This window comes from Canis lupus, chromosome 17 (assembly GCF_011100685.1).
Source record: "Canis lupus familiaris isolate Mischka breed German Shepherd chromosome 17, alternate assembly UU_Cfam_GSD_1.0, whole genome shotgun sequence".
In the NCBI taxonomy this organism is placed as follows: domain Eukaryota; kingdom Metazoa; phylum Chordata; class Mammalia; order Carnivora; family Canidae; genus Canis; species Canis lupus.
The window spans coordinates 18134450-18148236 of record NC_049238.1 but is presented as its reverse complement, the minus strand read 5'-3'; the positions used below and the strand labels follow the sequence as shown (position 1 = coordinate 18148236).

General features: G+C 51.4%; 1 protein-coding gene across 2 annotated transcripts in view; it reads right to left on the bottom strand.

Annotated features, from left to right (window-relative positions):
- Positions 1-13787, bottom strand: part of KLHL29 (kelch like family member 29) — a 306165-nt gene that overhangs the window by 164061 nt on the left and 128317 nt on the right. The window contains exon 1 of one of the 2 annotated variants that reach the window (XM_038560886.1): positions 12297-12421. The exons of the other annotated variant lie outside the window; for it this stretch is intronic. The gene's annotated coding sequence lies outside the window, so the exon portion shown is untranslated. Of the gene's footprint in view, positions 1-12296; positions 12422-13787 lie in introns of those variants that run through there. 2 annotated transcript variants of the gene reach the window in all.

Here is a 13787-nt window from a genome sequence, read left to right as displayed (position 1 = left end):
CAACAGTATATGACTTCTTTCCACAGCATGGGCTCAGGATCTCTCAATGGATCCTCTTTCCATTTCCCCTCAAGACCCAAATGCAACAGACCTTTGTGGAAAGATAGCAGGAACTCAACATTCCAGGCTTGTTTTGCAAACAAAAAAGGTCAGCAGCCCCTTGCGGAATGCTGCTGTGCCAAGACATTCTCTCCTCTGCGTGTTTGCTGTGAGTTTGAGATGGTGATGGGTGCAGCGTTATGACATTCCGGGGCAAATCCAATCTGATCCTGGGGCAAAGGTGGGAGAGTTGGCCTCCTTAAGTCCTCTGCTATGTGCCTGTCTGGGAGCCTGGCTCCCCGCTGTGACAAGTGCTGGGTGTCACTCTGCATTAGAGGCCATGAGCCAATCCACCCTGACAGCCAGGCCCCTTCTACAGAGTGTGCTGTAATTTCTGCAGCTGGGGCTCCCTTGGGTCTTGCAGATGGGGTCATCCCAATTATGATGCTAGGAGTTTCCAGAGCAATAAAGGAAAATTCACCCCTTGGCTGTCAGGTGGAGGCTGCATGTCACCTGAGAGAGTCAACATGAGAAAATCAAGAGAAACCAGAGGTGTGACTGTGTCTGTCTTGAGAAAAAGATCAGCATTAAGGAGGGACACTTGTCACTCTGAAAGGGCCTCCACTCTGTTTTTAAGAAAAGAGGTAGGAAAAAAAAAAAAAAAAGGAAGAAAAGAGGTAGGCGGTCAGAGATGGTCTATGTTTTCTACATCTGGGTTTTCAGTACAGAAAGTGCATCTCCAGGCAAACATTGCCTCTGAAATAGGAGATGTCACAATTTATGGGGGGTACAAGGTAGGCTCGGGCTTTGGTTTTTTTGGGGGGTTCTTTTAAAAAATTTTAAAATTGTGATATACAGAATATAAAGCTGACCATTTTTGTCATTTTAAGCATAGATTTCAGTGGCGTTGTTGTGTGACCATCACTACCATCCATCCATCTCCAAAACTTTCTCATCTTCAGCTTTGTACTCATTAAACACTAACACTCCCTATTCTTCCTTCCCGAGAGCCCATAGTAACTACCCTTCTACCTTCTGCCTCTATGACTCTGACTCCTCTGGGGACCTCGTAGGAGTGGAATCATACCGTATGTGTCCTTTTGTGTCTGGCTTATTCTAGTACAATATCTTCAACGTTCATCTATGTTGTAGTATCCACCCATGACTGTAGTAGTTCCTTCCTTTTTAAGGCTGAATAATACTGCATTGTATTTTGTTTATCCATCCATCCAGTGATCGAGAGGGCCCTGAGTTGCTTCCACCCTTTGGCTATTATGAATAATGCTGTTATGAACATGGGCGCACAAATATTAGAGGAGCCTTGGGATTTGCATTAATGTTAACCCTCTGCCCTCTGGTGACAGGTGGCCTCCAGCTTGTGACTGAGTGAGGCTGCAAAGCTGAGAGCCGGCACTTGGCAGCTCTGCAGAAGCAGGCTAAGGAAAGGGTGTGGGGGAGTGAGTGGGGGTCTCCTATGCAGCTGGACCAGGCTCAGGGCCGAAAGGATTATAATTCCACAAGCACATAGGCTGTTCTGTCCCTTTCCTTCTGGAGCAACCCTGTGACATGCTGGCTTTAGCCATACTTCTCAATGCCAACTCACCCACAGAGGAAGAAGAAGACAGGAGGACCAGAAGAGGCCCCTCAGCCTGGTCTGCCTAGGCAGGTTGCAATTTTTTTTAAGTAATTTTATGGAGATGCAATTTCCATAAAGTAACTGGTCAGATCTTAAGCATGCAGTTTGACAAGTTGTGACAAATGCATGTGCCTGCATAACCCCTACCCCAATCAAGATGCAGGCCATTTCCATCTGCCCAGAACATTCCTTTGTGCCAGACTGCATTTTGGCAGCTTCTTCTAGAGCCAGTCGATATTGCTGCAACATCAACAGGGTTAGGGGGCTTATAAAAAACCTGTTGGGGGTTCTAGGCTGTGAAACCCAAGATGTCCTCAGCCCTGAGTCACCACAAAAGACAGTTTTAGGTTTTTTTTTGTTTTGTTTTGTTTTTATAATTTTGCAGGTCATTAGCCATCCACAGTGGTCTGGCAAGGGAAGTTTTGCATCCCTGGAGCCCAGAGTAGACCGTGGGACCCAAGTGTCACTTGAGTCCCATTCACTGTACAAACCTGTCTCAAGCACTTGCTCTGTTCAGGGCATGGGACTGGGTGCTGCCATGGCAGGTAGGGGACGCCCAGCTGTATAGGAAGAAGACTGGCATCTGGGCTGGAGCCCAAGGTCAAACCTTGTAACGCCGCAGAGACATCCATCATTCTGGCTGAGGCCCATGGGAAGGCTTTTTGGAGGCAGGGGGCAGTCAGGCTAGCCCTTTAAGGGATGCATAGGATTTCAACACAAGGCCAGAGAGAGGAAATTCCAGGCACTGAGAGCACTTACTGAAGCCCTGTTACCCTGTTATGTAGCAGGCATTAGGTTAGATGCTTCACCTCATGATTTCACATCATAAAATCATCATGATGACAGGGGCCCTACAAGATAGATCATAAGAGGTGCAATGTGGCTAAGTGACTTCCAGGTTCACAAAGCACTGCTCTGGGATTCAACCTTGGCTCTGGATGTTTCTGAAGCCCACGTTCGGCGGCCTGCTGTGCTGTGGGAAGACATTCACTAAAACCAAAGCTTCAGCCTGCTGCACTGAGGGGCCAAGGCCGAGAGGCAGTCAAACAACTGAGGACTTTCAAAGCTCGGTGCTTCCTTGCTTGGTTCAAATTTCACTGAAGATGGCTGGGGCAATACCACATTCACAAAAGGAGCTCTGTAAACTCCACTTTATGTAAGCATATATCTGTTATTTTTTTAATGTCATAGGAAAATCTTATTTATTTAAAGTAATGGGGGCTAATTTAAGTACAATTATTTTTTCTAAAAGCAATCTTAATTATACAAACTGGTCCAAAGCAGGCTCAGAACATTGGAAGCAGAGAGGGCCTTGTAATTAGCACAACTGCCCAGGAATAGACCTTCTAGAGTATGCTAGCATGAGGAAATTCGCTTTTCTTCATTGCTATAGATGCCCCTAATTCTTGCTTACGCTGTTAGTCCTGAGAGAAGTGGGGGGATAGTCCTCAAATGACTACAAAGTCATTTCCCTTCCCTTTACCCCAAACACCCCGCTCCACCTGGAGCTTTCTGGGAGCTTCTACTGCACCTGACTTTTACCTGTTAGCCAGGGTCAAGGATCCTTAGAAGTGACACAGAAGTTGTGTCAGAGACCAGGAGCTCCTGCTGTGGCATCAGCTGCGTTACTCCTGAGAGAGGCTCAGATATTCTTTTAACACCAAATGCCATGAATCTCTTTAGCACCCCAGCCCAGACTGTCCCAGCCTCCTCCCCAAAGTGTGGAACACCAGCTCAGAAGCGTGCTCTCAGAAAGACAGACATTCCTGACCCAAGTCCACATTAACCCTGCAGCCCCGGGAATGGGCAATGGGTAGTCACATTACAAGGCACAGCTTATTTTACACACACACACACACACACACACACACTCACACACACACATTCACACTCACAAACACATACGTTCTCCACTGCCTTTGGTCACCCAGGCCTGCCATATATGTACGCCACCCTTCTTCCTCCCCAAATATCTCCAAACTACTTTATCTGCACAGAGGAAGGGAGAACTGCTTCTCAGAGAAGCTACTTGGTGGCAGAAAACCTGTGAGCTCCCCAAAGACCAGGCCACACAGCCCCTCATGCTCTCAGCTGGGGTATCTGAGACACGAGGGAGCTCTTCCTTGGCCCCCAGGACTTCTCACTGCCAGCAGAGCTCCTACTCTCTGCCCATGTGCACACACAGCTGCAGGGCTGGCTCCGATCTCAACAAAAGTTCATCTCCCTCCAGTTGGCAGTCTGGAGCCAGGCCAATGCCCCTCCTTCCCCAGAATGCTCCTTGATTTGCAGAGGCCTGCAGTGAACAACAAACCTCAGTGCCCTGACCTTTCTCCTGGTGCAGAGGGTGGGAGGATGATGCTGGGAATGCACCTCCTCCTGCCCGACACCGACATGCTGACCCACAAACCACAGGCCTCTAAGTGTGGATGAGCTCCCCACACCCCGGGCTTTAGCCACATCTTATAAGCTCACCACTCCCATGGTCTAGTCTTGAAAGAAATGTTTTAGCTTCGAAAGAAGTGTTTTAGCTTTGAAAGAAAGCAGAATTTAGGTTTTAACCAAGGATCCCAGACAAAAGTCTAACCGTGGAGATACAAATCCGGTGATGGCCTGTTTGCAGGGGCTTCGCTCTCGGCCCAGGAGGGGGTGGTGGTGCAAGGAGCAGAGGGGGTGTGAACCCACTACACGCCTCACCAGCTCCCACCCGTCTCCATTCAGCTGCAAGTGGAGCACACTGCAAACCAGAGTATCTCTCCCTGCCAGCGAGCCCTCGCTGTGTGTGTACTCCAGGAGGAGGCCATTACAGGGAGTTAATAGAGTTTTAAATTTGTTTTTAAATTTTATAATGCAATTCATCAAATTCAGTGTCTGAGCACAGCATTCACGTTCAGACGAGGCAGCATATGTCAAAGTGGCCCCAGCCTTCCCCCCACTCCACTTCCCCCAAATGAGGAAAAGTTAACTCTTTAGGGTAACTGTCAGGCATGGCCCCACTTGGGGCGAGAATGGCAGCAGGGTAGGCCTGGGCCTTTCTGGAATTGGTCTAAGGGAAAGGCTGGTGACTTAGCCGAGATGCTCTGGGCACCTTTCATGAGCAGGGGCAATAGAGGCTGCCCTTGGCCTTGGTCACCTCATTGAGAAGGCCACCTGGGAGTGACCGTGACACAGTTCTTTCAGACACGTGTCTGTTAGGGTACAGGTGTCAATGAGAATGAGCAAATACCCAGGTCATAGATGTGGAAAGCAATCGTGCAGTCTGCTGATCAGGGACAGATGTGAGCACAATTTCTGCTATTTTTCACCCAGAAGGATCTCCTTTAAGGACATGTTCAGCTGAACTTAGGATCATTATTGTAAGTTGGGATCAGTTGCTGCTGAATTGGAAATAAGTGAGATTTATGGGACCACGGTTTTGTGAAGAACATCTCGGGTATCAGGACTTGCAGCAGATCTTCTGTATCAGTAACTGCAGTCAATCTTGCCTTTTATTAAGCCTTAATAAGTGACTTCGCTTCTAGGGAAAGTTCCAGAATAGACAGTGCCGGGAAGTGAAACTGTACTGGTCCCAGAGCAGATTACAATAAAATAGTGTCCTCCTGGTGGCTCTGACAGCAGAGCGTTCAGCTCACTGAGATCACCGAGCCCCGAGAGGAAGTACAGGGTCCCCTCGCCGAGCATGACCTGGCAGTGGGTGGAATATGGGGGCATAACCATCAGAGCATGATCGCCAAACAAAGGCCTCCTGTTGGCACTGATCTGCTTCTGAAACATATCTGTTCTCAGTGGATGGAATCCACAGGGTGGCTCTACCCCTGGGCCCCAGCTGTCTGGCCACAGGTCAGGGAGTGGCCACCAGGTGGCTGGTAGTCACTACTGATTGGTGGCGTTGTGCTGGTGACCAGAGAAGAGGGGCTTCACGCAGGCTTCTGCTGAGCCCCAGAAATAGACCACCTCCACCTCACTGAGCAACCAGGTATCGACTTGAGACTTGTACTTCTTAAAAAGAACAGACACAAATAGAGAGTTAACCCTTCCCTGAAGCCACACACCCAATTAAACACCCTGTGCTACTTTTCAACTCTTGGGGGATTTGTGCCCAATGTCTTGTGCCCTTCCAGATGGAGCTCAGGGCTCTCGCTCTACATAGCTTTGAACCTCCTGCTTCTAATTTCACACAAATTAAAAACACAAAGGTGGGGTGGGGCGAGATCCCTGTGTGGCCTCGGCCACACTGAGCAGATTTGGAGACAGATGCTCAGGCCCGGGCACAGGTGGGATGTGGGAGCCGGGGCGGGGCTGGGCCTGGCAGGCGGCAGGAGAAGGGCACGGGCTGGGATGGAGGAAGAACATCTTGAGGTGATGGAAGTCTTTTTGCATTCAAGGGCTTGCCGGCTTCCAACTTGCTACTTATTGCATTGAAAAATATTCCACACGATTGAAGAACTATTTTCCAAAACAAAATGCTGGTATTCATCAGGAGGCGCGGGTTGTGCAGTGTGAACAATTCACTTTCGTTAAGTACCATATGGCCGCTGGTAGGAAAACGCTAACATGTTTCAACAGTACAGCTGGGGTAGGGCTCCTTTATTCACCGTGCAGATGGCTCTAATTGACATCTCTCCTAAAACAGGTCTCCAGCATTTCTGCAGGATCATTAGAGTAATTAGTTATTAAATACCATCACCACTTTTAGAGAGGGGGTCTGATCCTTGGCAACATTCCACAGTGATGGAGCTGACAGGTCCCGGTGGAGGACAAGCGGTGGGAGGGCCAGTGGGAAGGGTGTGCTAGCTCCTCCTCCTCAGTGGGGAGGCCAGGGAAGGACAAAGACTGCTGATTCCAGGACAGCCCCGTGGAGACAGCTCCGACGACCAAAGGGCTCTGGACCAGGGTTCTAGAGCTGGGCTTGTATCTTTAGCTGTGTGACCAGAGGGCTTCAATCAGACTCAGTTTGTTCATCCCTTAAATAGGGGTAATAACATATGCCTTCCTGCTCTGTAGCGCTGAGATTATGCGGTGCAGGGCAGAAGGGCTGGAAGGACGGAAGTGCTATAGTTGAACTGGTTTTGATGCTTATGTTTGAGGCCCAGCCTGGTCCATGTTCACCTCTTTGGCAAGTGATAAGCCGTGGCCTCTCAAGGACTTGGCCACACCTGAGACGTGATCCCTGACCCTGTGACAAGAGAGCCTTTGTTGTATTGTGACCAGATCCACAGGCCAGAAGATCAGTTCAGGGGGTGGGGAGAGGGGATTGTGGGGCTCACACGTGCAGCCGAAGCACTGAGCCCATCATCCTCAGCCACCCCAAGACACAATGGGCTGCCCTCAGCTATCTTGCAGACTCGGTTCCCTCGACCCATCCTGGCCTGCCATGACACACGCCGGGGTATTGCACGGCCAATCATGCTGCCTTGGCGGGAAAGAAAGGAATCTAGGGTGTGCACGTGCTCCCAGGAGTTCTTCCAAAAAGTAAATACATGTATCCAAAGGGTAATATGGATTTAGGAAATAGCCTTTACTTGGAGCTCTTTCCCCACTGATCAAGGGTTAATAGCGTGGCATTATTAGTTTAATTTCACAGTCTAATCACTTTCCTGCTTTATTGATCAAAGGACTTGGAGCAACTGTAATTTGGTGAAGCTGAAAAGTAAAATTCTCGGCTAAGGGAATAAAGCTGGGCGGCTCTGGATCTCTGGGGCCATGCAAGGGAGTACCTGGCCCTGTCCACACAGCTCACCTAATGGGCCACACAATCCACAGGTCGTCCAGTCACATTTCCTCCCTCCCACTGGTGAGCCACTGGGAGGGAGCAGGGTCCACACCTCACGGTGACGACCTACTAGCATCGGAAATGGGGACTAGCCTCGGGAAGAGCCCCTCCCTGAACTATACTGGAGCCCAAATCCACCTCGAATGCTACTCTGAGCCCTGAACCGGCCTGGAGCTTCATTGTTAAACACCCTCCGTCAGCAGGGCCCCATCTGTGCGATGGAATTTTTTTTTTTTTTGTCACTTTTTCAAATCAGAATAGAAACAATTTTTAGTCTATAATTATCATTTCTTTTCTCAACAGACAAATGTTTCCTTTTAAATTGTAGGGCGGAAAAAGCAAAGAACAACATTTTAAACCAAAAAGAAAGACTAAAATTAATTTCCTCTTTACAGAAAAATAAAATACAACAGCTCTAAGAAGCCAGGTTTTTTCTTTTCCCAAAAGAGCAACAAATGCAACAGTATATTCATTGCCACCACTAATGCCCGTTTTTAGGAGGCAAGTCCTTGACAGGTGGTGGTGATGGGGTTTGCAGACCTATCTCTGGAGTTAGGCCTTATACTCCGATCTCCTGGACAAGGTGGGCTCCTGATGTCTGATCTCACTCAGGATGGAGGATCTGAAGCCCTCGGTTCAGGAAGCGAGCTCTAGATGGATGGTCCTAGGAGCCAGGGTCAAGGCCTGGGGTCTACCAGTTGGCCCTCAGTTTCCTCATGCCTAAGATGGGAATGCTACTCATTTCACCAGGTTGCTGGGAGAATTCTATGGGCTTTGTGACTCTAAAGCATTGAACAAACCCTGCTGCTTCCACCGTGTAGTCAAGACTAACCAGACTCACTATTAAGAAAAAAAGTCCTGCACAATGCTTTCTCTGCTGGCAAGCTCCTCTGCCCATCCAAGGAAAGGCATCCCTCCCCATCCTGGCTCTCACGCTCTGCCAGCATGCAGGAGGAGAGCTACGGCCAGCCGGGTATTTACTGAGTGTGGTCCTGGGCCCAGCGTTTCAGTGCCCAAAGCTGGGAAGCGCGAGATGGGGTGAGCTGAGAGACTTCTCGGGGAGGGACAGCATGTGCTAAGCTTGGAAGGAGGAGACGCAGGTTGCATTTCAGGAGCTGAAAGTAGTTCAGTGTAGCTGGGCTCTGGTGAGGGAGCAGAAAGGCAGGAAGAGCATGTTTCCTCCGGGTGAGGAGCATCCCAGCTCCTCTGGTCCATGTTAAGGAATCTGGTTTCAGGATCGGCCAATAACGTTGGGACTGCTCAACTAAGGTCTAACGACTGTCCTGGCAGAGGCTCCCTCCCCGCTTCCATCCTTGGCCTCCTCCCTGGGGCAGGGGGCATGTCTCCTGTCCACGAATGTGGTCACTGCTGATCCTGCTATTACTCCTCAGCATGGATTCTTCTGGGAGCCACTGTCACCCAGGGCTGTGCTGGGAAATGTTTGCCAGCTGGCTCTCGTGGTGGTGGGGTGGGGGAGACAAAACAAACAAAACAGCTAGACCCTGATGTGTAGCGTTTGCCAGTCTCTGTTGTATAAACACTCCCGGTTCGATTTCAAGCTACCAACAGGATGTCAGTGACCACAGAGCTGGGAAGAGACATCAACAATGGGCTCTTGGGAGCCGCCAAGCCAGTCCAGCACACCACCCTCACGGGACTTGGGAACGCAGTCGGAGGGTGGGCTCATGAAGATGCTGCCCGGAAGCTGTGGCTGCTGCCCTGGGGCCAGGAAGACCCACAGCGACCTGGAAGCGGGAAGCAGAGCTGGCCACCATGCCCCCACCCTCCTCTATCTTTTCCTGTTCTGACCCTCAGTGGCTCTGATCCACTAGATCGAGTCCAAACACCTCACTTGGCATTCAAGGCTTTTCACACCTGGTGCCACCTCTTGTTCTCCCCAGGCTCTTCTTGTGCTGTCCCTGCAGAGCCGGCTGTGCCAGCCTCACTGTCTCCTCGTGGTTCCTAGTCATACCCTGAGCTATCCCCACTTCCAGGCCGAGAGCACTCCTTAGGAGTCTCCTGACACCTTCCCTCCTGCATTCCCTGATCAAACCCTTCCTGATGCACCACATCTGTACAAAGCTTTCTCAGAAAGCCCACAGCCCCTGCATCTGTTGGGGAATGAAGTGCACGGTACACACAGGCATGCTCCTGCTTGACTGCACACGCTGTGCAGCTTCCTGGTAGAACAAAGGTTCTGGGACCTTCAGCTCAGTGAATCGATACTCCTTATGGTGGGCTCCCAATTCAAGACTCTTCCTTTTTTTTTTTTAATTGTTTATTTATTTATTTATTTATGATAGTCACAGAGAGAGAGAGAGAGAGAGAGAGGCAGAGACACAGGCAGAGGGAGAAGCAGGCTCCATGCACCGGGAGCCCGACGTGGGATTCGATCCCGGGTCTCCAGAATCGCGCCCTGGGCCAAAGGCAGGCGCTAAACCGCTGCGCCACCCAGGGATCCCTCAAGACTCTTCCTAACCTGACTGTACATTCTGACCTTTGAAAACTTCCTCTCAAGGATGCAGAGGACGACAAGCATGAGGGTCCATCATTTGTAATTCCAAGGACAAAATGACCACGGGCCAAGGATGTCAGTGGCTCACTTGCCATGGCCAGGCAAGCCTGGAGAGATGGCTTGGTTACACTGAGAGGGAGCTTAGTGGCTGCCCCAGACCCAGTGAGACTCTTATGCCGACAGGCAGGGCCTGTGGCACAGTCATAGGATCCCTATAATGACCCCAAGCAGGTGGAAAAAGGCAACTGGCTACCCTGTGCACCTGATAGCTTTCTAAAAATAGCTGGTGGGCCCTGCCTCTGCAGGCTTCCCTGTGGGTAGGGGCAGGGACTGGAGATTTTGGGTCATTAAGTTTCAGAGGAGTGAGGCGAGTCACAACTGGTTCTATACCTTGCCCTTCCTGCCCAGAGCTGCAGCAAGACCTCAGCCAGGCACGCAAAGCTAAGGACCGGGCCTGGCCTGCATTACCTCCTGCTTAGCTCTGCCCCACCACCTCGGGTTAGGCACTGTTCCTCTTCGGCTGTCACATGGGAGGGGAAGGGAGACGGAGCAGCAGATGCCAGCAGGCTCTGGGCACCAGTTCTTCTTGGCCAAGGGACCTGGGTACACAGACATTCTCCTCAAACCAAGGCACTGACAGCATTGAACAGAAATGTCATGCTCTGAAGCCACGTGGCGTAGGAGGAAGCAAGAAAGGAAAGGAATTCCCCAGGCCAAGCCCAAGAAAGTCTCCTCTGCCCTCCTGTGGGGCCAGGCTCAGGAATAAGCAGTGGGCAGTGAACAAAGGGAGAGTTCTTCTCTTTCAGGGGCAGGCGGGGCCAGTTTCCTCTGGTTTCCTCCTCCCTCCTCCATGTCTAGACGGGAATATTTTGCTCCCAGCACCCTTAAGTGGTGCATTTTGGCCTCCCATCCCCAGAATCAGCCCTGTGGCTGCACCTGGGTGCCCTGCTGACTCAGGGAAATGTTTTGAAAACAAATCTCAGTCATTATAAGTTAGATCTATTCTTATGGGGCCAGAATGTCAGCAAATTTTGGAGATCACTGCCACTCAGCTGAGAACCAAAGTCCGAGAGGGTTTGAATAAAAAATTAGAGGGGGCTGGGGATCCCTGGGTGGCGCAGCGGTTTAGTGCCTGCCTTTGCTCAGGGCATGATCCTGGAGCCCCGGGATCGAGTCCCACATCGGGCTCCCTGCATGGAGCCTGCTTCTCCCTCTGCTTGTGTCTCTGCCTCTCTCTCTCTCCGTGTCTCTCGTGAATAAATAAAATCTTCAAAAAAAAAAAAAATTAGAGGGGGCAAAATTACTTTCAAATAAGATCCTTAGCAAATATAAATTGCCTCCTCTCCAATCCCCCCTACACACATGCACTTGGAAAAGGCTTTTCCAATTCTTTTGCCGAGAGGCAGGGAGACTGGGAGGCTTTTGTTTTCCTGGAACGTTTTCAGACCAAATGTGCTCCTCTCTCTCTCGGCGAAGCCCTTCAGAAACTCCAGCTTTTAGACGCGGTGATTTGTCCTGGGTCTTGGGTGGGGGGACGCAGGGCACTGCTTACTCTGAGAAAGCTGGCACGGTGGGCCAAGAAATAGAAGAGATAGAAGCAAGGAGCACCCCGACATGGCCCGGGCCCGGACCCCAGCCCCCGCCTCTCTGAGCAGAAGACCACGGCAGGGAGGGCTGGCGGCCTGCTCCCACGCACTCGCCCTGTGCCCTGCCGGGAGCCGGAGCCGGAGCCGGAGCCGGAGCAGGATCGCGTTGCTGAAATGCGACGCCTGGCCCAGCAGCCTGCCAGCAGCGCGGCCGCGGAAGCCACCCCCCGTAGCTGTGGACACGAATCGGTGTGCCTCTGCGCCGCCCGGCTTCTCCCCTGCCACCTCTTACTGGTCCCCGGGGATGGGGCATCTCCCGGCTCTCCTGAGCCCCTCTGAGCCCCTCCTGACCCCTCTGGCCCGAGCGCCTGGTGCCTGGGCCACCGCGGGGCCAGCTGGGCGTCGGTGAAGCGGAAAGGGATGTGGAGGAGAAGCCAGCGCCCCGCGGCCTTGGCTGCTCCCCACTGTGGCTGAGCAAGGCACCTCCCTTGTCCCGCGTCGGCTCCCTGCTCGGGGAAATGGGAATCCTCAGGTCTACTCTACCTACCTCGTGGGGGTGCCGTGGGGGAGGACAAGAAACCCCAGATGCAGAAGGAATTTGGAAGAGGAAAACCCGCTAGTAAAAAAAAAAAAAAAAAAAAAAAAAAAGAGTCATTATCATTACAGAGCCGGGCTGGAGGGTCCAGGCCAGTCCCAAGAGAGGTACCAGCCTTCCTCCATGAATCGTCTCTTTATGAGATAAGCACTTACTTCAAGGTTCCCTCTTTGCTAGCAGGAACTGTAGGATCGTTGCCAAGTCCAAGCCGTACAAACAGCAAATAATCACTTGGATGAGAAGCCTGTTGAAATGAGCCTTTGCTGGGGACAAGGTCGGCCAACGGCTTGGCCTATAAATCTGTGCTCCCTCCTCATCTCATTGGCTCTCCCTGGGAGATGAACTCAGCCCGACTCGGGTATTTCACAATTCCCACCACCGCCCCTGCACACAGTAGGGACTCAGCCGGTGTTCACTGACCCGGGGCACCGCAGCAGCAGCCGGACGTGGCAAGGGGCAAAGCCCTGTCCACTCCAACTGGAGATTCACTCCCTAAAGGCCAAGGCAGAGGGACAAATCCGAATCAGACAGCACTTGAGGCTGCAGCACGGGCCTCCAGCCGTAGCTAAAAGGGATTTCAGGGAGTGGGGGAGCCGAGCGGGGTTAGAATTTACATACTTACTGTATTATGTTGCAGCAGTGATAAGACTAAAATTTTAGGATTTTCTTAATGAGACTCCTGCATTCACTGGTTTCCTTATCAGCACTGGCAAGAACCATAGTTTAGCATTTATGTCCTTTGCTTTAGAATGCAAGACAGATCATAAGAGGAATTTGAAAACTCACTATGGGAGAACACCTCTGCGCCCCTTTCGCTTTCCTCATGGAACTCGGGCTCTTGGCCCCGGCCTGCCCCAGACACGCTGCACTATTACTCATTGGTATCCCGGCAGCAAGCTTTCCCAGTCCGGAATTTGCTGAACAAAATGCAAATTGGGGCTCTGAAAGGAATCTCTGGAAGCTGGAATGCCGGGTAGTTTAGAACACCTCTGCCCTTCTTTCCCATCCATCTGAGGCTCTGGAACATGCCCCCCAGCTCAACCACCCGGTGCCCGTAACCACCCCTGAGAGGTGCACAGGGTCTAATACTCAGTTCCACAAAGACCGCTCTCATGTCTGCCCACGGGGGCAGCTCTTTGGGGACTGTGATCAGAGCACACAACGACAAGCTCGGTCCCACACAATACATACAGGGCCGAGTTTCCTCTGTGCAGACCCTGTGGGAGTGGCCCCAGGGTGCAGCCTGGCCCCTAGAGATGGTGGGTGACATGGCACCATCTAGAGAGACCTAACGCTGGAGGCGGGAATAAGACTGAGAGTCTGGATCTAGGGTTGGGGTTGGATGAAACCAAACCTCCTCCCTAGGGCCTGGGCTGTAGGCGTCTTCTCTTAGAGCCCTAGACCTTGGGTCCTCTTGGGGCAACCGGCCCACTTTGCACAAGGAGAACCCAAAAGGCCTGCCTCATCTTCCCATCCTCTGAGACTCCTCAACCTTCAAAAAGTCTTTTTTTTTTTTGATCAGATTTCAAAAGGCAAAAGGTCTCCAGTCTGCCCTGAAATAAGGAAGAGCTACCCTTCCTTTATCCCAAATGTAGCCACAGGTCCAGAAGCAATCAAACAGAGCCTTAGAACAAGCAAAGCATATG